Source organism: Anser cygnoides, chromosome 1, assembly GCF_040182565.1.
Source record: "Anser cygnoides isolate HZ-2024a breed goose chromosome 1, Taihu_goose_T2T_genome, whole genome shotgun sequence".
Classification (NCBI taxonomy): Eukaryota; Metazoa; Chordata; class Aves; order Anseriformes; family Anatidae; genus Anser; species Anser cygnoides.
Genome location: NC_089873.1, coordinates 170,544,024 through 170,565,621, shown reverse-complemented (window position 1 = coordinate 170,565,621; position 21,598 = coordinate 170,544,024). Strand labels below are relative to the sequence as shown.

The 21,598-nt window shown below is 33.8% G+C and overlaps 1 long non-coding RNA gene across 1 annotated transcript in view; it reads left to right on the top strand.

Moving 5' to 3' along the window:
• LOC106049722 (uncharacterized) overlaps positions 1-21,598 on the top strand; it is a 64,614-nt gene that overhangs the window by 2,517 nt on the left and 40,499 nt on the right. Inside the window, exons 2-5 of the long non-coding RNA XR_010827471.1 lie at positions 180-271; positions 3,667-3,785; positions 4,514-4,662; positions 8,430-8,520. This is a non-coding gene — a long non-coding RNA (uncharacterized lncRNA). The remainder of the gene's footprint in view (positions 1-179; positions 272-3,666; positions 3,786-4,513; positions 4,663-8,429; positions 8,521-21,598) is intronic.

Genomic DNA, 21,598 nt, shown 5'->3' with positions numbered 1-21,598 from the left:
TCACGGAATCATAAAGGTTGGAAAAGACCTCCAAGATCATCTAGTCCAACCGTCCCCCTTCCACCAATAGACTTTAGCAGTCTTAAACATCTCATCCAGTCAATGCCTCACTTTCTGGGGATGTCTTAGTTGTCTATAATTTATAGGTATTTGTGACACATATATGTGGTATTTTTTAGGATGTTTGAGACATTTCTACAGGGCTGAAGATCTGGCGCAGAACTATTGGAGATCCATTTCCTCCTGGACCAGCACCTAGACATGAAGCAGGGTAAGTTCAGGCAAAGAAATGTTTATCTTCAAGCAAGTGAAGCTCACATGTGTACACCTACATCAGGATATCTATAGTTGTAGTTTTGGCCAACCTTGGAGTCACTGCAAACCCTTTTTCTTCCCAAACTTTCTTTAGAAAATAAAGGGGAGAGGATATAGCTCTAAGCCTAATTTTAACCTTGACACTATCAAAAAATGAATGGAAGAACCACTGATATACAGTGAAATTATTTATTAGTGAATCAATAGATAGTTAAGTTTGACTGTTACCAATGATGTTATTTTGAGGCTATGCTAATTTCTTAAATGTTACTGACATTTAGGATACAATACATTTTATCCAACTTAGGAAGTCCTTAGCATGGATGTCTGTACCTCTAATAGATACCCAAGGCTTATTTTAGAGTTAATGAGGAGAAACAATCACATTTGAGGTATCATTTGTTTAATTCTAATACAGAAATTTAACACGGTGGATAAATCATAGCCAAAAAATGCCTATTTCTCTTCTCTAGCACTAAGAGAAGCCTAAGGTTATCAGCTAAGGTATACACATTTATATAATAGATGAGTAGTTACGTGAAAGGAAATTCCTTCAAAAATGATCATTATTGCAGATTAATGGCACTGCTTACCAACTCTGAAATCTGAAAGCTATCCAGTGCAACAGATTCTAGTTCCTTCATTTTTAGCTCAGATAATTGTGAATGGAAAACCTTTGAAATGTAACAGTCGTCCATGTGTTTTATTGCTTCAACAGAAATAAACTGACTGCTCTATATACACTGATTATGAGAGGAAAGTAAAGTAAACCAAGTACGAAGGTTAAATGCAAATGATGTTAGAATTGCAGAAAATGGACAGGTATGCAATGAGCTATTTTAATTGAAAAAAAAAATTGCTAGTATTTCTAGTATATTCATAGGCAAAAGGCTGACATCATGAACAAAATAATGAATATAGAAAGAAGCTCCTGTGCTCATTTAAATATGAGTAATGATGATCCATACTTAAATGAACATATTTTCATTTAGAATAAGAAATATTACATTTTGACATTTTTAAGTCAATAATTTACCACATAATGTCAAAATTGATGTTCAAGTTTCTGTGGTTGCTAGGAAAAAAATAACATTTTTGGAAAGCCTTTTTTTGCAATAGGTGATTGTTTCATTTGCAGTTAAGATTAATTAAAATGTATATAAAATAATTCATAATTAAGGATGAAATTGTCTTTCACAAACAGAACAAAAGCTTAATATGCCTTGTACATTAGGAATAGAAATGTTTGTGATGTTCCCATATATGATATACATTAAGAAATGAGACTGGGATGAATCTAAACTGGGTTTCCAAGGATACTGTTATTGCCATTTGTTATGAATCCATGAAATATGTAGCATTATGGAACATTAGTATACTATTACTTATTAGACTACATAAAAAAAAAAGTCAGCATTTTCTTCTGGTTATGAAGCACATACAATATATTTTGTCATGTTCAAATACAGTTCAAAGAATACAATCCAGTACAAATAACAAAAGAGCTAACGTAGCAAAAAGTACTGTTACAGTAAATGCAGTATTCTCTGGCCAGATTCTTTGAGTTATTCCACAGGTGGAGAGTGTACTCAAATATCAGATTTACTTATTGGAAGATATCTGATGTTACATGGGATTTGGATTTAGAAAAATGATACAACAATGTATCAAAATCACACAAACAAAAAAGCACAATATAGCAATAAACAATTGACCCAAAAAAGGGGGCAGATTGTCCGTTTTCACAGAGCCTTCTTCCATTATAGGGACTTATGGGTCAATCAAGTACTCATCTTAACAATCAAATACAAATGCTGTTTTCAGATAAGCTAACAGCTGCACAAACGACACAAATAAGTTTGAGTTCATGATTTTTTTATCACCTGAAAAAGAGTTAAATCTAGCTGCCTTTTTTTTTTTTTTTGTCAAGAATAGCAATTACAGCAGTTGAAATCTAAAAGGAAATGCTGTAACTGTCAAGTGTTAATTAAATCAGTTCAGAAATACTACTTAAAGAAGATGAGATAGCAAGAAATAGTAACTTTGGGAAACTAAATATAGTTCAACCTGAATATAAGATAATCTTTTTTTTTTTTCTTCTTCTTTAGAACAGACCAAGTATACAATTTAATGTTCAAGTATATCTAACTTTTGCATTAAATACCATCATTAACAATACTTGTAAAAATAATTCACAAGATTATTTTTATTGTGGTATTTTCATATTTTCATTTCACGTTTGGGGTATTTTAATTACACCTGAATATACGTGTACAGGTGGCTGACTGCATCTCAAGCACAGCAGTTACTACTCATTCTGAATAAATAAATAAATAAATAAATAAATTCTTGTGACTTTAGAAGTTCCATAGAAAATATTTGCCTTTCCTTGCCTTGCCATTCTTTTAGGATTGGCACGTTCTCAAAAGCTAAGTGGTCAATGAGTGACAACTATCCAAACATAGAAGGCTCAGAGTTTGGTGTTTGCTTGAGCCTGATGGGAACAATTTTCTTTTGAGGGGATTAAGGTATGCTCCAAATACATTTCTGTGTTCCAGGAAATTTGCTAGGATATCAGTGGAGAAGGTTCTTTCTCTGAGCTTGAAAAGCAGCTTTCGAAACAGTTTATGCAAACTTGATTATTCTTCAGAATGTGTTAAACTGGTGGAGTGTATACTGTGGTATCCTGATCTACAAAATCATTAAGTGCTTTGGTAGTTGGCAACTTGCTGTTGGTCCTATTTCCTTCAGACCACTGCTAACTCCTGGTAAACTAAAACAGATCAGATATACTAGTGTTTCCCACATACAGAATAGACCAAGAATACAGAAATTTATAGTAAAACGACTGTTGATTAAAAAAATAACAATAATAACATTGAAAATTAAGATTTCTCAAGCTATATTAGGGTTAAATCTGAACTTGGTTTCTGTTCAGCCATCTGGCTTATTGAACTTAACCAAAAATAAACACTTCTTGTTCTATGAGAGCAAATACTACCTTATAAAATCAGATGTCATCAGATTGCTGCTCAATAAACATTATCTTGATGCAACAAAGTAAAACATTTCCACCTTGCCTCTTTAGTGACCACACCTTCATTTCTTTTTTATCAGGTAGATTTCTGGTGAATTGATTTAGTTTAATATATAGCCTAACAAGCATTATAGATGCAAAGAGAGGGGTCTGTGCACACAGCCAGATGTGGAGGAATGTAAGTCTTCTCTTTTTCGATAGAAAACCATTAAGATTCCATCTTCCTATATGACTGAATCTTCATTTTGCATTTTCCTCTGTGAAGTGTTTCCATCCACTGAACTTTATATTTTCTTTCTGCTATACGTTGACAGGCATATGTGTCATAAGCACCAAAAAAAGGATTGCTGTGGAACTGGCAAAACTTATGAATTAATTTTCTCAGAAGAAAAGTATTTGTGATTGTGGATAGATGCCTACTAAATCATACACTGTAAGTCATTATTCATTATTCTGATGGGATAGTAATTCACAGCCCTGTTTTATTCAGATGTTCATTATGAAGTCCAATTTAAAATAAAATTAAGTACTATGAATTTTAAATTGTGAAAATAATGTTATGATTACAGTATTAATGGCAGTTGTACCAGTATAATTGTGCAACACTGAACCTGCTTCCTGGAACCTAGCCTTCTTGTCTTCCTTGCAGCTGTCACAGGCTTCACCCTTTCTGTCACCAGGCTGATGACAGGACAAATTTACTCCTCAACTTGGAATTGTCTGATTAATCCTTATATACGGCTGTCTGTGGAGAAAACTGCAGATTCTCAGACTGTTTGTATGACATTATACAGCATAATGTCAATCAAATGATACTGTTTCTTGAAGTAATATGGAAATATGAATAGCTAATCAAGTTGCAGTAGAAGAATATACACACCTACACAAATACCGTGTTTAGCAAATACATCCGCTCTTACCCTGAACAATAATCTCATGGACACTTTCAGAGTCTTTTCTTCAGCAGCTGAAAAAAAAGGAGTTGGTAGAAAAAGCTGAGTTCTCAGAAACGAAGAAAAAAGACTTATGCAACAACTACATGTATATTCCTGTTTTCTTGTTAACCCCTCTTTTTTTTTTTTTTTGAGAACTGTTGTAACTGCACATTAATGTTCTGAAATATTTATTTTATTCTTACTTCCTCCTGCTTTTCTGTTACAGAAATTATGACAAAGCTAAGGAAAAAGACAAGCCAAATGCTCACATATTATATGAAGGGCACAGGTTGAATAAAAATGATGACAAAGGCAGGGGAAGTCTGGTGTTAATGGCTTGCATCAGTACAGATGTGTTTTGGAAGCTCTAAAAAGGTACTGATGGAATATATATATATATATATATATATTTTTTCCTTCTTTTTAAGTTGTGATGTAGAGTTCTGAAATGATGTACTTTTTAGGGAGTTTTGATTAGCCTTAATGATGGTTTAAGTCTCTGTCATGTCACGTTCAGGCAGACAGGAACAAATCAGAGGAGTAAACCAGTTGGTACTGATAACACTGTAAACCTTTCTGGTCTGGGAGGATTTTTTGGGGTTGTGATATCAGGATAGCTTTTGTCTGTACTCAGTGACTGAATGTCCACGTGCAGCTGGAGCACACTGTGTTAACTCCTGGATTGTCTTTTTCAAGTTACTTACATCTAAAACAAAACCAGGATGTGCTCCAAACACTGTGCAAACACATCATGTGCCAGCGGACCTGAGATTTATATCAGAAGAATACTTCTGATACAAACTAAAGCATTAGCACAAAGCTAAAATCTTTAGCTTTCTTTTCTGAAGACTAAACAACTCCAGTTCTCTCAGCCACTCCTCCTCTGTCTTGCTTGCTGACACTTCATCAGCTTTGTTGCTTTTCTCTGAATGCATTCCAGCAACTCAGTATCTTTCCTGTAGTGAGAGGCCCAAAACTAAACACAGTTTTCAAGGTGCAGTCTCACCAGTGTCACATACAGAGGGACAATCACTTCCCTAGTCCTGCTGGCCACACTATTTCTTATGCAGGTCAGGATGCCAGTGGCCTTCTTGGCCACCTGAGTGCTCTGCTGGCTCATGTTCTGATTGCTGCTGATCGGCACCCCCAGGTCTCTCCAAGACCAGTACTTCAAGTGCTGCAGACTTATATAAAAATTGCTCTGTGAATCTGTGTCAAGCCACACAATTTTCACAAATTATCCATAACAGAAAAAAATAGATATTTAAGAGACTTTTTGTATATATATTTTTTTAATATTCATCATATGTAGGAATAGTTTTTGTTTCTGTTTAAAGAGCCAATACACTACTATATGTGTATTTGCAAGTGTGTCATATTTGTTTTTTTTACATTTTATTTTTATTGCAAGGTGTCTATAGGCTACAAAGGTGCTGATTTCTCTTCATGTTAACAGTCCTGATATTCTTTTTCTTGGTACTTAAGTTCTTCTAGTGTAACTGAATTATATGATGAGAATGTATGGGGGAAAAAAAAAGTGAGTAAAGAACTGTGGCTATTATCTAAGCCTCCCTCCTCCTATCATTCCAAATCCCGTCTGTACTTTCCACAGACCTTTGGTCCAATACAAAGTGAATGTAAAATGCTTTTAAATCCAGTGATAAGAACTTTATACCAATTAATTTAGCAATAAATAATGATAAAAAATGTTATCCTTTTTTTATTAAATGACAGCATTTTTATTGTTCAAATTACATAACCATGATATACACATAAAATAAATAGATCTGAGAAGTTTCTGTTTAAAAAAAAAAAGTGAAACTTTCCGGTTTAATATAAAAATTGAGAAAAAGAATTCAAAGCTAGTTTTACAGATTTTTTTTTTCAGAGATGGCAAAGCTGTAGCTTTAAAACTTTCAATGCCCTTAGATAGCCACAGGCTTTCTAAGACTGACTTTGTGCTTTAACATTTTTTTTGGCTTGGAAGAGAAACAAGTCATAGGTGGTGATTTGTTGAAGAAATAAGTATTTGCGCTGTCAGAAGCAATTTATAAAGCTTATTAATTGAGCTCCATTTTTTGTTTCACCTTCTTTGTAACAGTTTTCAAGGAACCAGATTTATTAAATGAAAACACAAGGGATCTGAAGCTATTCAAACTTAAACTAGTGGAAAAGGGGGTTTGAAACCCTAAAGAGGCAAAAAAGTCAGTTTTATTTTGTTCAAGTTAAGTAATCTAAACAGGACTCCACACTGTTTGTAACTCAGAATTAAAAGCATTGTGGAAAAGGTAACCACTCCCCCTGTGAACTGGAGAAGAAATGATAATTTAAACTCCATAGATATATTTCTACCTTCAGGCTATAAAATATTAGGGTATCCTGTTATTTTAACACATCTTATATGAAGAACTTGCAAGAAAAAAAAAATGAATCTGGAAACTCTAATTATTATCTGAAAATTGCAGAATGAAATTGAAAATACAACGAAAGAAACGTCAGGGGTTTCCAGTCGTTCTGGTCAACTCTACTTTCTGTTCCCTGTCTCCTGTTAATACATTCATAAAAGTTTAAAACAAGCTACAATAAGGGAAAGAAAGATTTTCAGAAATGCTTGAGACATTTAATAGATTTACATGCCAAATACCACTTGAAACTTGTAGAAAGAATTCCCAGATTGTGAAACACATCTGTTACAAGAATATTGCAGCTTAGCTGCACAGTTCTTAAAGAGTACTCTGAACTGGAAAGAGACTCTCTAAAGCCATCACCTCTCTTATGGAATAGCCTGATTCCTTTTTTAAAAATAGAACATAAAAGTGACATTTTTGCCTAAACTGGAAAACAGAATATCTGATTGAAAATGTTTTATAAGTAGTAAAAAGGAGGAAAAGTAGGAAAAAACAGTTTGCAACTTAAAAATGAATTGGGTTTTTATCCTTGACATCTTTCAATAATTAGGAAGTGAGTTTGGGACTCTGGAAACAGGGGATCAGTCCAAGGAAGGGGTTCAGTCTGATGAACTTGGAGTTCATGCAATGTTAGCTTCATCAAGCAGCTTCAAAAATCCGTGCAGCTTCCAGTCTTTTAGGCTGAGAGATGTTGTTATCCCCACACAAACACTGCCCAAGATGGCAAGACTAAGTAGCACTTCTAGACTACATAAGGCAGTAGAGACATTTCTGTGTAATATTCTAGTCAGTGATTTCACTCTATGAGTGTGCATTAACGAGTTTGCAGATTAGTCTTAATTAGAGTTTTGTTTCTTTGTTTGTTTTTGGCCCTAAATGTCCTAGGTGTACATCTGCATGTTGAATACTTGAGATCTTTAGAAATTTTTAGACTGGCTTAGTAACCTTCTGAGTCTTACTGAATTGAGCCACACTGACAAGCTTTAGAAAGCTTTAGATTCTTCAGTATAAGTAAGCAGTTTATATTTGGAGATGAAATTCCTTCACTGTCATCTCTGGTCAAAATCCTCCTTTATTCAGTTCCTTTTGTAAAACGAGAGAATATAATGCATCCTGCCCAAAAGCTGACATGATTTTTGAATCTCAAAATAGGGCAACTTCAGCTGAGAATGGCCCTGTTCCAACCTATCTGGAATATGAGAGCTTCACGTTTGACTTAAGTATTGTCAATCTATGAAGGATTCAGAATCCATATCCCCTACCTACTGGGTGACTAATGTCAACAATATAAAAGCTGGCTGGTGGTGACATTACCAATAGCCATAATTTGTAAAGTGGTTGTGACTGCTATGTGTGTTGCTGTCACTATACATTAGAAGTAGTCTGAACACAGAAACAATAGGTTTCCCTGTAGACCTGAGCAATATCTAGCCCTGTCTCTGTACAACTGATATTTAAACAAGAGTTAGTTTTCTAGTAATTTAGATAAGAGCACTTCTGACATAACACAAACACCCAATTTCAGGTATCTTGAGATCTATGCAATCTCAGAAGGAGTTGCCAGTTCATTTAAAATTCCCTTGAGGTTAGCTTGAACTTGTAAGCAGATTGTCTGAGTCATTGTTTAGAATTCAAGAATTTTAATACTGTTTAACTCCAATGCTAGGAAAGATTTTGATGGCTCAAATCTATCAATTTATGCACTAATGTCTTGTTTCCCCATCTGTGACACAGGAATCAGAATCATAGAATGGTTTGGGTTGAAAGGATCAACTAGTTCCAACCCCCCGACATGGACATGGACACCTTCACCAGCAGACAGCAAGTAAGGAAGTTTACTGCCTTTCTATTTTGCCACAGCACACTGGTACATATGTAATAGGAACAAGTTGTCAGTGATAAAACAATGTTATCTTATAACTATATTCCTTTTTAATATCTGGAAGTCTACTTTTAAGCATTTTATTATTTCTATTTTCATCCGAGTAGAAAAACACCAGAGTACTGGAAGATTTGGAATAACTTATTTGTCCTTCATATTAAAGTCACCCCTCTACATCTTTTTGTAAGCAGCAAAATGGCCCTTTGCTGGATTCTGTGGAATCTCTGTGGGAAGCTGGCAGGCTAAGGTGCTGCTCAGGTGGTAATTCAAAACTGTTTTCACATATTAATGAAAATTGAGTTCACAGCTTTCCATCTCCATTACTTGGGGCTTGTGGTCCTAATTTTGCTCTGCTGAAGTAATATAAAAAATGTTGTAAATAATAGATGTGCTTGAATACAGGTAGCATTTAAAATGGGGGTGGGGGTTTGGGGGGTAGAAGGAACAAAGGGATTAACATTCATTCCATGGCACAGAAGAGTGTAACCTGTGAAATGAGAAACATAACTGGTGAGAAGAAACGTTTTGTGGATTTCCTTTATTAAAGAATAAAAGTAGGATATAACTTTTCACAGTAAATGATTTTACATGGTTACAAGACATGCAATTCAAAATCTGTAACTTTTCACACAATGTTAATAGATCAAAATTATTGGTAGTTGTTCAAGTAGTTGTTTTTCTTTTTTCTTTTTTCTTTTTTCTTTTTTCTTTTTTCTTTTTTCTTTTTTTCTTCTTTTTTTATCTTTTTTTTTTTTCCTACATAGCATCCAAAGTATTTTAGGCCTCTGCATTATAAAAATATTAATATTATATTTATATATTTGAGTCATAATACTTTGGTGATGCTTAAATTAACTCACATCATACTTTTCAAAAATGTTTCCCAATTTCATTTAACGATTTTTTGGGGTATTCATTTTTTTTGAGATATTTATAACCTATTTCTCAATTAAATGTGCCTTGGAAATCCAGAGATTTATACTTCTGCGGAATGCTCAAGGTCACCTCTAGTGGTGAAGAATATAGGTACCAATTTCACAGCCCAATACTCAGATCACTAGACCACAATCCTTCTAATATTTTGGTAGACAAAACAAAAGTTTAAAAAAGTAAACAAAAGTAAACAAAGTTTATTAAACAGTAACAGGGTACCATAAAGTGCAATTTATTTGGATATGGATTTCCTGTTATAATGACAAGTTTATCCTGCAAAGCTGCATTTCAGTTGCTAGAGCTACATAAATATTACTGTAACTACAGTGAATAATTTTTCATTAAAAAAGGTTATGTTTCATAGGTATTTATATATAAAAAAAATCATAACAATAAAGCCAGCATTTATCAGGCCTTAGGGCTTTCAGGTTTTCCTCTAGATCCTGTTGGTTTTGTCCAAATTGTGGTTTTAAGATTTTAAGTTCACCCAGACCCTGTCCGCTTTGTTTTATTTTTTCATTAAATCCAAACACTTTAATTCTTATCAATAAGTGGTATATTTTTTGTAGTTTGACTTCATCTTCTACATTAGAAGAAAAGACATTTGTTTTTTTGTAAGTTTTTCTTTAAGTTAATAAAGCTGTATTTTTATTGAGCAAATATTTCAATAAAATCTTGTGTGCTTTTTGCTTGTCCTGGTTTCATCTAGAATAGAGTTAATTTTCTTCCTAATAGCTAGTATGGTGCTGTGTTTTGGATTTAGGATGAGAATAATGCTGATAACACACTGATGTTGTAGTTGTTGCATAGCGGTGCTTGTGCTAAGTCAAGAACTTTTCGGCTCCATACACTGCTGTGCCAGTGAGGAGGCTGGGGGTGCACAAGATGCTGAGAGGGGACAGAACCAGGACAGCTGACCCAGACTGGCCAAAGAGATGTCCTATACCATATGGCATCAAGCTGTACAATAGAACTGGGGGGCAGTTGGCTGTGAAGGGACTGCTGCTGGGGATCTGGCTGTCGATTCTGTCCCCCATCCCACTGTGGGGAGGAGGGGGATAATGAGCAAACAGCTGCGTGGTGCTTAGCTGCCTGCCTGGTTAAACCACAACAGTGCTGAATAAATGGTGACATTCAGCTATGCTCATATGTGGTTTCACAACTCCAGATCGAAGGTGACTTCGTTGCGTAATGTATCCATGTACTTGATGTCTTTAATTGCAAACTTACTTTAGAATGTTTAGTAAAATTCTGAAAGATATAATTTTTGAGTTTTTAACTCTGAATAGTTACTCTTATGATTCTCCTTTAATTCTCTATTTTTGAGATCATTTATAAAGCAGTAAACATTTTTTTGGTATCTTTAGTAATAATTTCTACTAATGAGGATTTCTACTAAGAACTGCTGTAGATCAGTTAAACCAGAGCCAGCAAGGCTATCAAGTCACATTGTCAAGATAAACTCCCATTCTGCAAGAAATGCCATCTAGCTGAGCAAGAAGGCAACCATACACTTCTCCTTCCTTTATTCATATCTTCATGAAGCACTTGTTACTTTTCACTGATACAGAAAATGCTTTCTTGCATGATGATGATGGCAATAATATGGCAATAATATAGCAATGTGGCTCTGATCATATTTGATCATACTGATTTTACTTTATTTCCAAAATTTGAAATGAAAATATACATTCAAATTACAGAAGAATATAACTAAACCAGGTTAGGAACAGATAATTCACAGCTAGATCTGTGTACATGAGTGTGCCTTACTGTCTTGTATTATGTTATTAAATATATAAGTTAGAGGAAATGATAAATTAGGGAAATATCTAGATACCAGGGAAAAAATTGAGTCAGACATAAGATATATTTGGAAGAATGCCTAACCTGTACACCACTCCTGATATTCACAGTAATACTCTTCTAAACTGCCATGGGATGACTCTAATAAAGTGTTCCAAGGATGATCTTACCCCACAAAAAGTGAAAAAATAATCAAAAGCAGCAGGAAATTCTGAGGCTGCGGTCTATTCTGGAGACTGCATATGTTTAGTCCAGAAAGAAGTTGTTTATATAAAAAAGATAATCCCATATACATATTAGATAAATCCATTTATCTCCCCTAGCACCTCTCAAAAAGAGAAGAGAATAATAATCTAATGTTCTAAAAAGTACTGTCAAGAATGTCCATAAAAATCAATGAGAACAGATGACATATAGTCCTCTAGAAAAGATTAAAATATAATTGTGTCACCTTCTTTCCCTCCTTCTTGTCCATCTGTTGTTTACGCTATATTTTGTTTTTCAGAGGTAGAATTGTATGTTTGTTTGTTTTCCTTTGACTTCTGTGGACTGGTTAAGATAGCCTTTCTGATTGAAATTATCTTATGAGTTGTTTTGTGATTTTAATGGGACAAATATCTTCATAAGCTGGTATTCAACCTGTTTGCTTTTGATCAATGTATTTTTTATGTTTTCTTATAAAGTATGCTGATAAGGATTGTCTTCATTATTAAATTCTACTCAGATTTCAACTGAGCAGAAAAAGAACACTGACTTTCCTCATTGACAAGAAAATAAAAACTATTAATCTCATGATTATTATCCCTAAACCCTCTACTTAAAAAAAAAAAAACAAAAAAACAAAACAAAAAAACCACTCTATTTTAAATTTATTTAATTGTCTAAATTAAACTGACCTCACCCTTCAGCTTAATCACTAATTATTTGGTAACTTTACCATTTCATAAGGGATTTTTTCTCTTTTCAATTTTTCACTTATGTCAAAATCCCTGAAAATTTCTGTTGATCTGTTCATGCATCCATGGTGTAGACGACACTTTTCTGTACTGAGTACACTGTACTGAAAGCACTAGAAAGATTACTGTAATCCTGAATTTAAGGTTAATATAGTCTTGCACCCAAAATTGGACAGAATTGCAAGTCAGATTTTCAGGAACGACTTACCACCAAGTTTGGGTAACACAATATTCCCGTAAATATTTCAAGCTAAATACTACCTATGCGTTTCCATGAATTTGAAGTTTTTCACTCTGATTGCTTGTATTCTTTAAGTAAATGCTCTTTTCATTTATGACAAAATTTCCTTTTATAACCATTTTTCATATGTAACAAGGTAATCATGTGGCTGAATCAGCTAAAAGTTACTTAATGTACTTTTTATACAGGTAAAATGCTGAAGCTTTAACTATTTCCCTGAGTACATATGGGTATTAGTACTCTTAACTATCTTAAGCTTAACTTTTACTATCTAAACATATATCATTAAGATCTGGTTGTACTGCCAAGCACTTATAAAAGAAGATTTTCAAAATCGTTTCTTCATTTAATCTCAAGTTCTCTTGACCTCCAGCTAATTTAGTGAGATGTTTTACAAAATTCCCACAAAATGAGTTTTGAGATTATTCAGACATCTCACCTGTGCTAATTTTATTTGGCAGTCATTATTATTCTTAAGCAGAGTTCTAACGATGTTAAAAATATCCAATTACAAATGGGCCTTAGCTGACACCCATCTAGATGAGGCATAAAAGAGATTTCTTGACATTGAACCCTTCAAGTACTATCCAAGTATGTTACTTACTTTTTTTTTTGTGTGTGTGTGTGTGTGTGTGTGAATTATTTTGTGTAGAAACCAGTTCAGCTCTTTAGACGTCTGTCTATTTAATTCTAAGGCTTGCCTAATTAAGGATTGCAAAAAATATTTATATTCTTTTAAATTATTTGTATTTGCCGTATCTAACAAGTGGGATAACATGAAGACGATATTACATGATATGAAGAATATCATGAAGATAAATTTTAAATTTGTGATGTTCTCTTTTGATGAATAAAAGATTGAAAATCAGTAACATACAATAGAAACAACTGATGCATATTAACAATTACAACCTGCATCCCTAAGACATCCCTAGTTAAAGAAAATGATGCGATGGTATATTAAAGCTAATCAATAAAAAAAAAAGACTGAAAAGAGGCCCCCTAAATATGCTGATCTGTACACTCTAGCTGATGCTGAGGTGTTTTTTTTTTTTTTCTTCTAATTTATTCATTGAATTTCACCTATCTATATTCTTGAATTCTCTGTGGGAACATTTGAACACTCCCAGATATATTAATCATTTCATAGTGTCCAGAAAATAATTTCCGTGAATAATTTTTGTCTGTAAATAATTTAAAAGTAATGTGTAAAAAAAAAAATAAAATTCTGAACCACATTCATCAGTCTTGTCTGACTAGCTGATAGATGAATTTAAAAGCTAAATCAGAATCTCAAATGCTTTTAAATATTTTCTTTCAACTGCCTGAAATGGTCTAGGCCAAATTTAGATGCTTAATATTGCACAAGAAGTAGACTTTAGAATTTATCATGGATGAGTTTTAGGATAAACTCATCTTCATATCGGGTTTTCTGTTTAAAAAGAAAAAAAAAAATAAGCACAATTAAAATGTTACATTGTTAACATTGAAAAGAGCACATGGAAGCATTTAACTGCACTGTATGTAGCAAATTAAAACTAAATATCAAATCAATCAATCTAAAATTTATCCCCTATAATCTACCTATTTAATGTTTTAAATCAAACTTTCAAAAATACATATAATTTTTAGTATGTTCCAGAAAATATACTCTTGGATGTTACTTTCCCGTTAGGCATTACTGATTATATTAACAGTACAGATTAACTATATAATAGCAAAATGATAGTAAAGATTTATCTGTTGTGGTTTACATCCTCTTTTTGCCTTCTATCAGTCTACCATTTACCTTCTTTAGTTATGTTTTCATTGAAGATCACTGGGTGCTATACGGTGAATTCAGCAGGACAAATGTTAGATTTGTGTTTGTCCTATTACTACTGCTAACAATACCTTTTTAGCTAGACTTCTGTTTGTTCACATATTTATTGTGTTATTTTCTGCTGCTCCATTTGAGGGGGAAAAAAAAAGGCTTATTTACTGTCTGTGTCGTGCAATGTATCTGCTGTTTTCAAGTTTGTGTGGGTGGAAAAACAGCATTTTTTTAAAGATGTTCTATTTAGAATTTTTCTGAACATCCTTTATTCCTTTGGGGGGAAAAAAAATCGTTACCAATGTAGAATAAAATTGAAATTTTTTTGAAACTTGGTTAACACATATATGAATTGAAGTTCATAAACTTATCTAAGAGGTATTCTTTCCTTTCAGTACTGATCTGGGAATATCACACACACACAATCAATCAGCAGAAAAAACATAGTTCAATATACGTGTTTTTAGTGGGCCATTAAAATTTCAAAAAGGGTTGTACTCCATGTGGTTTTAAGCACTGCTAGTTTTTAAGGCTGGACCAGTTTCCTCATACGTGATGAAGAGAACTGACACACCACAAAATTCATAAAAAAAAAAAAAGAAAAAAGTGTACAGAGATTTTTTTTTATTGTGTGAAAAATTTTGTTTTTCTATTACCTACTCTAGAAGACTGAAAAGAATATCAGCAATAACTTTAATGTCAGTAAGAATGTGTAACTTTAAAAACATAAAACATAGAAACATACACTAAAGATAATAAAAAGTTATGGTTTCATATGTGTAATAATAGTCTACATGTAGTGGCAGTAAGCACCAGCAAGTGGCCTATTCAATCTGAATAGTCTATGTTTGCATAAGGTATGACTGAAAAAAAGACAATAAATGTTGTCTCACTATACCTGCTAATCACTGCATCAAGTTATAAATCGTTTTGAAATACACTCAACTTTTTTGGTGTCAATTTTCTTAGATCAGTTTGCTTTTGGCTTTGTTTTATTGGAAAAATAACTGGATATAAATGAACCCCACTGAAACAGTTCTTATCCTCTGACATTGAACTAGGAACTGCAACACATTATGGAACACTAAAAGGCTGAGCTCTGCAAAGACAATCAAACATACTTTAATACGTCTAAGTGAACTGCTCTTGCTTACAGGAACTGTTCAATGTAAAAACTACAGTGAACAGAAAGTGCTTTGGGATAACATTTTGTGCTAGGCTATAGCCTTTAACAATCTGTGAACATGTGAATTTTCATTCTGGAGGCTGAACTTTAAATAGATTCATACTGAAAAACAGGTTCTATAAGTATTATTCCAATGGTCTTTTAATTTTATTCGGATTTAAGAAATAAGAGGTGATACAAAGTATGATGATACAGTACAAAATCAGGAATCTTTTGCCTTTCCATACTATCCAGTAATCCATCCACAGCAGTAAACAAACTTTTAGGTAATATCAGAACTACCTGACATAACAAGTTTGCTATTCTTAACATGTGAAGAAGATCTTATTGTAGTTTTCAGAATGCAATAATTTTTCTTATTTTTCTTAATTCTTACTGAAAATTGCAAAACAGAATCATAGAATAATCAACATTAGAAAAGACCTTTAAGATCACGAACTAAAACCATCAGCCTGACCTAGTGAATCCCATCCCTTAACCATGTCCCATAGTGCCACGTCCACACATCTCTTGAATATCTCCACGGATGGCAACTCCACCACTTCCACAGGCAGCCTGATCCAATGCTTAACCACCCTCTCTGTGAAGAAATCCTTCCCAACATCCAATCTAAAACACCCCCGGCACAACTTGAGACTACTTCCTTGCGTCCTATCACTTGTCAACTGAGAAAAGAGACTGACATCTTGCTAAAACCTTCTTTCTGGCAGTTGTAGAGAGTAATGAGGTATGAGGTATCACCTCAGCTTCCTCTTCTCCAGACTAAACAACACCAATTCCCTCTGCTGCTCTTCGTAACTCTTGTTTCCTAGTCTCTTCATCAGCTTCATTGCTCTTCCCTGCACACACTCAACTCAATTTCCTTCCTGTAGTGAGAGGCCCAAAACCAAACACAGTACTTGAGATGCAGTCCTATCAGTGTTGCATACAAAGGGACAAACACTTCCCTAGCCCTGCTGGTCATGCTATTTCTGTTGCAGGCCAGGATGCCATTGGCCTTCTTGGCCACCTGAGCACTCTGCTGGCTCATGTTCAGCACCCTGAGGTCCTTTTCTGCTGAGGAACTTTTCAGCCACTGTTTCCCAAGCCTATACTGCTGCTTCAGGTTAAGTCCCAGATGCAGGTGCCAGCACTCACCCTTGTTGAATGATAATCTATTCCAATTCTAGGAAACATACTAATCCTTACAAACTTCAGTGGTGTTTGGACAGGCAAAGGAATCTGGTTTCCTTCTAAGAATTTTGAGTCAAGGTGGGAAGAAAGGTTTTGAAACAAAATGTAATGGTATTGCATTGTGTTTCAGTTTAACTGAAAAAAAAAAAAAAACCCACATCATTATAACTCATTAATTTAACTTCTATTATACATTTCTCTTCCTCTTATTTTTCATATTTGCCTTTTCGTCTATTTCATTTTCTCATATTCCCTGCATTGTTCCCTAGTTCTGCAAAATTTTGCTGTTACTGGATGTTTTACTCTTTTACCATCTCTCTATATATTTTCTTAAAATGAAATGAAAATATTTTTGAAAGAATTTGAATTAAAAGAAGGAATAAAGAAGGAAAAAAGGGTGACTGCTCACTTATTTTGAGAAAGTAAGCAGACTCCTTCCTTGAAAACAAGGTATGATGAAAAGAAAAAAAAAACTTATTTGGAGCATTCAGAATGAGAGGAGTTGGGTGTGAAGAAATTAAGTTGAGGGAGAAGAAATGAAGAAAGTGAAGAGAAAACATGTTTTAACATCTTTCTTTGTATCTCACTACCTGAATCTATTTTAACTGGCAAGAAATTAAAATAATTTTGTGCAAATTTAGTCTGTTTTGCCTATAAAGGTAAACAATCTCCCTGTCTTTATTTTCACCCATGACCTTGCTCGTCGTATTTTCTCCCTTGATCCTGCTGAGGAAGGAGAATGAGAGAGCAGTTAGGTGGGGACTTGGTAGTTAGCCATACACAAAAGCTGACAATTCTTTTTTTGTCAATTTCAAACTACATTGTATTTTGCTCATTGCATATCATAGTTCATGTTTTTGGTATTGATGCTGACATTATCAGGATAAAATGCATTATTTGTTGAATTTTGTTGTTAGGCAGCATGCTTTTTTAGTTAGCAATCTGAATAAGCTTTGAGAAATTGGACCATTCTGGCATGTTCCAGTAATTTCAGATCAAAATTCAAGCCCTAACCTGTAGCTGAGTACATACATGACTCTAGTAACTCTTCACAGTTAATTTGGAGGTTTGGAGACTAAAATACAAGATTTTCTCATTTCTAACCTTTCCTGAGGCCATAACACACATCATTGCCACAGGCAAGTGACACTTTTTATCTGTAAGGAAAGCCTTCAAGATGAATTTCTATTTGAGTCTCAGTTTAACTGAAAGAGAGGTATCAGAATGGACAAACAAAATCCATTCAATGAATGAGATTAATTCTAATGTGCTTCTCTGAGTACTAGGAAAGAAGATCAAACTCATTCCCTTTTGTCAGTTCCCCAAAAACTGAATAATCTCACTTCATTTTCCACCAGTATATGAACTCCTTATACAGAACCTAGCCAACATTTCAAAATTAAGTCTGGACACTTCTGAAGCTAAAGCATTTTAAGCAGAGCAAATGTTGACACAGTTTCAACTGCTTATCAGGATACTCCATTGTACCTATGTTGTGAAGTATAATACTTGCAAAGAGAATGCTAAATCTACTACAGTGTAAAGATAGTAAATGTGTCATATGAACTATAACAAAAAAGATAATTTTTGTCATATTAAGTTAATTAGTCAGAATTCCTTCTTTTTTTCATTTGTTGTGGCAAACAGAAGGGCCTCACTGTATAGGTCATGTTCAAGCAGAGCACACAATGAGTTTCTAATTCAAATAACTTTTAAAACTGATTTCCATCAAAAGCACATTTTGGAAGTGTAATTAAATCTAACAGAAGTTTTGACTTTAATCACAATCATACAATTTTTAAAACAAAAAAAAATGAAAAATAAGTTGGAAAGTATTAAAACAATTATTTTGGGGAACTACTCCTGATAATGACTCATACCAACAGTTGATTTGCATGTGAGTAGAAACATAATTTTTGATGAAATAATAAATGGCTTTGTATCTGTCATACTAGTCATACTCCAAGACAACGTTAAGTGGTGCTGAGCTTTAAAAAAATAAATAGTTTTACAATAAAGGAGAAAAAGCAAAAATTACAGCTGTATATTTTTAATTAATTTGAATATGATTCCAGCGAAACCACTTTTATATAGGATGTTAAGGTGCTTTTGCTCTATGAAAGGGTGTTAAGAACTTCTAAGTGTAGTCTTTTCTCCTAAAATACTTTAATTTTCCATTATCTTCATCATATATGATTTTCTACTTAATTGCTCTTACTGAAAATTGATCTTTCCTCTTTTTTAATCTTTACCATTTAACCTCTAAAAATGATGTCAAATTCTTCTGTAAATTACTTCAGCTTAAGACTGGAAAAATTACAGTAGTTCAAGGAAGGTGATAATTAAAATGATCATATGAAATAATATTTAGCATACAGACTTGATTCTGAAATGTTCAGAACACATCCTTTTCTCTACACCTTCACTCTTGATATCTAAAGCAAGGCATACACACTCTCTGGCACAGGGCTTGGGGACCTGAAGAAGAAGACTTTTATATGCATCATGAGGCTAATACTCAGAGCAGCTAAGAGACAGTTTGGACCCACATTAAACTAAAGCCACAACTATTTGTTTTTAGGAATGCACAGCGCTTACGCTACAGAGAGCCACAAGAAAGACAGTAGAAAGACATGTCTTTCCAACTGTTTTTTTAAGGGATGAGTCTTATGACCTCTGTGAATTAACAAAAATCAAATTAGCGAGGTTATTCCTGACACTTTCTAACCTTCTGTCTTTGGATGAAACATACAAATATGGGTTTAAAATATGCAGTAACTAAAAACACACAAAACCACACAGTCTCTTTTGGTTAATATATCCCATTTGTCTGTGGATATTCACCTTCTTCAGCATTTATTTAATGAATAAATGTACTATGGTATAAACTGTTTGATTTCTAAGCCTGAAGCAGCTTACAGAATGCCAGGGGGCTCAATATGAACTTTGCAAATCCTAGTGACATATTAATTTTTTGAACTTGTGTCTTACAGAGAAGCTGTTCTTTCTGGAAAAAAAATAATAAAGTATTTATTAAATATATAGTATAAAGGTTAGATAATACATACATTGTTGCATACTGTAATACTCTGTCACTAGTGCAGTATTGAATTGCTAACCATACATACAGATTTTGCATAGGAAAAGAGCTACAGCTTTTTTTTCTCTCCAAGTAATGAGTAACCGTTTTAATGTCAGCCAACAGTATAGTGAGTCATCTCAAGTGAAAAAAATGCCTTGTGGGTATACCAGCTAGGGAATGTGAAACAGAAGGTGTCCAGATGATATTCTAACCATTTACAGAATTAATAAAAAAAATATTAGGATACTGTGCACATTATAGAATCTCTGCTTTAAATAGATGCTCACAATTATGAAATGATTTGCAGTATTTCACCATATAACAAACCCCACTGAGAGACAGATGTCATTTCTCTGTAATTTATCTAGGAGTGACATATTCATGTCATTTATGAATTTGTAGAAAGAGTATATTTCCAATAACACTGTGTCCATAGCCACAATGAGACCCAAAGTTAGAAGCCAGAGATAAATGAATGAAGAAAGAACATAAAAATAAATGATAAGGGTAATTAACTAATGGACTAATTAACATGGAAATGAAGTAGCTTCCTTATCAGTTCACGGCTTTTAAATAGGAGTGAGTATCTTCTCAAGTAAGTATGGTGTAGCTCTGCCAGGCCTTACAGATTTCGTGGAAGTATCAATGAGATCCTAGGGGCTGTGCTACTACAAATTCAGATTATATAATTTTAAAAATTCAGCCTTAAAACTCAGAGACATGCACCACTGCCTTGTTGCAGCTGCTTTGCTATGCATGGCAGAATTAAAAGAAAGTACACATTTTATCAAACAAAACATATTAATGTAGCAAGAAAGACAGAATTCCATTCCCTATCCATGAGCCGTTTTTGCATTTTATGTCATTCCTCATATTTGTGTCTCTTCCATTTCTGTTCTGGCTCACTACACCTTGAGTTACTGCTTAAGTTCCCTGAAAAGTACATCTTTAAAAATGGAAGTTAAATATTTCCCATATTTCCCTGGCTTTTAACATTACTTTTGGACAGCCAAAATATTAAATCACCATTTTCAAGTAAACTTTTGTAGGTTCCAGTTTCCTGAGGCACAGAAAAAAAGGGTATGGGTTTCTCTCTTCCTTCTTTAATGCACCAATAGGTACTGAGCAGATGGTGTTATAATCAAATATTGCTCTTCTTCATCTTATACAAAGTCAAGTCTATTACACATTCTCCGTAAGGATTCACTGAATCAGTCCTTCTGGATGTTATGTGGAATGCCTCCTTTCAAGTCTGCAGTTAATTTCATTGGGTGTCAGACTCCACAGCCTCCTAAAGACTAAAGCATTTCCATACAGACCAGGAAGCAGAAGTTTGAGTCCCTTGAACACTTTCAGGCAAAAAAAAACTTCAGAACTGAGAGTTTCTGTAGGAAGCTTAGAGTCAGCTGAGTAAGATACTATAGGACATTCAATTTTAGATTTGAGGACATAATTCCATTTAATGTTTTTTTTGCAGATATGGTTTTAATGCATAGTGATCTTAAGTGATGGGTAAAACACTAAAATTTCTCTAAGTTAAGGACATGATAAAGAATCCAAAAATGTATAAAAATATGTATGTCTTGGAAAGTCATAAAATAACTTTTTCATTGGACTGTACTTCAGAACTGTGAGAAGTAGTGAGAAAAGGAAAGAGCACATGGAAAAAAAGATGAGCTTTCAGCTCTCCATGTTCTGTCTATTAGATGATGACTAAAACACAACTTGACAGCAAATGCTCAAGTGGACAATGTACGGGAGAACTTGCTCATGAAATAGTCCTTTCTTCAAAGTGAAAAACACAAGGTAGCGTTATTCTTTTCTTCTTGTT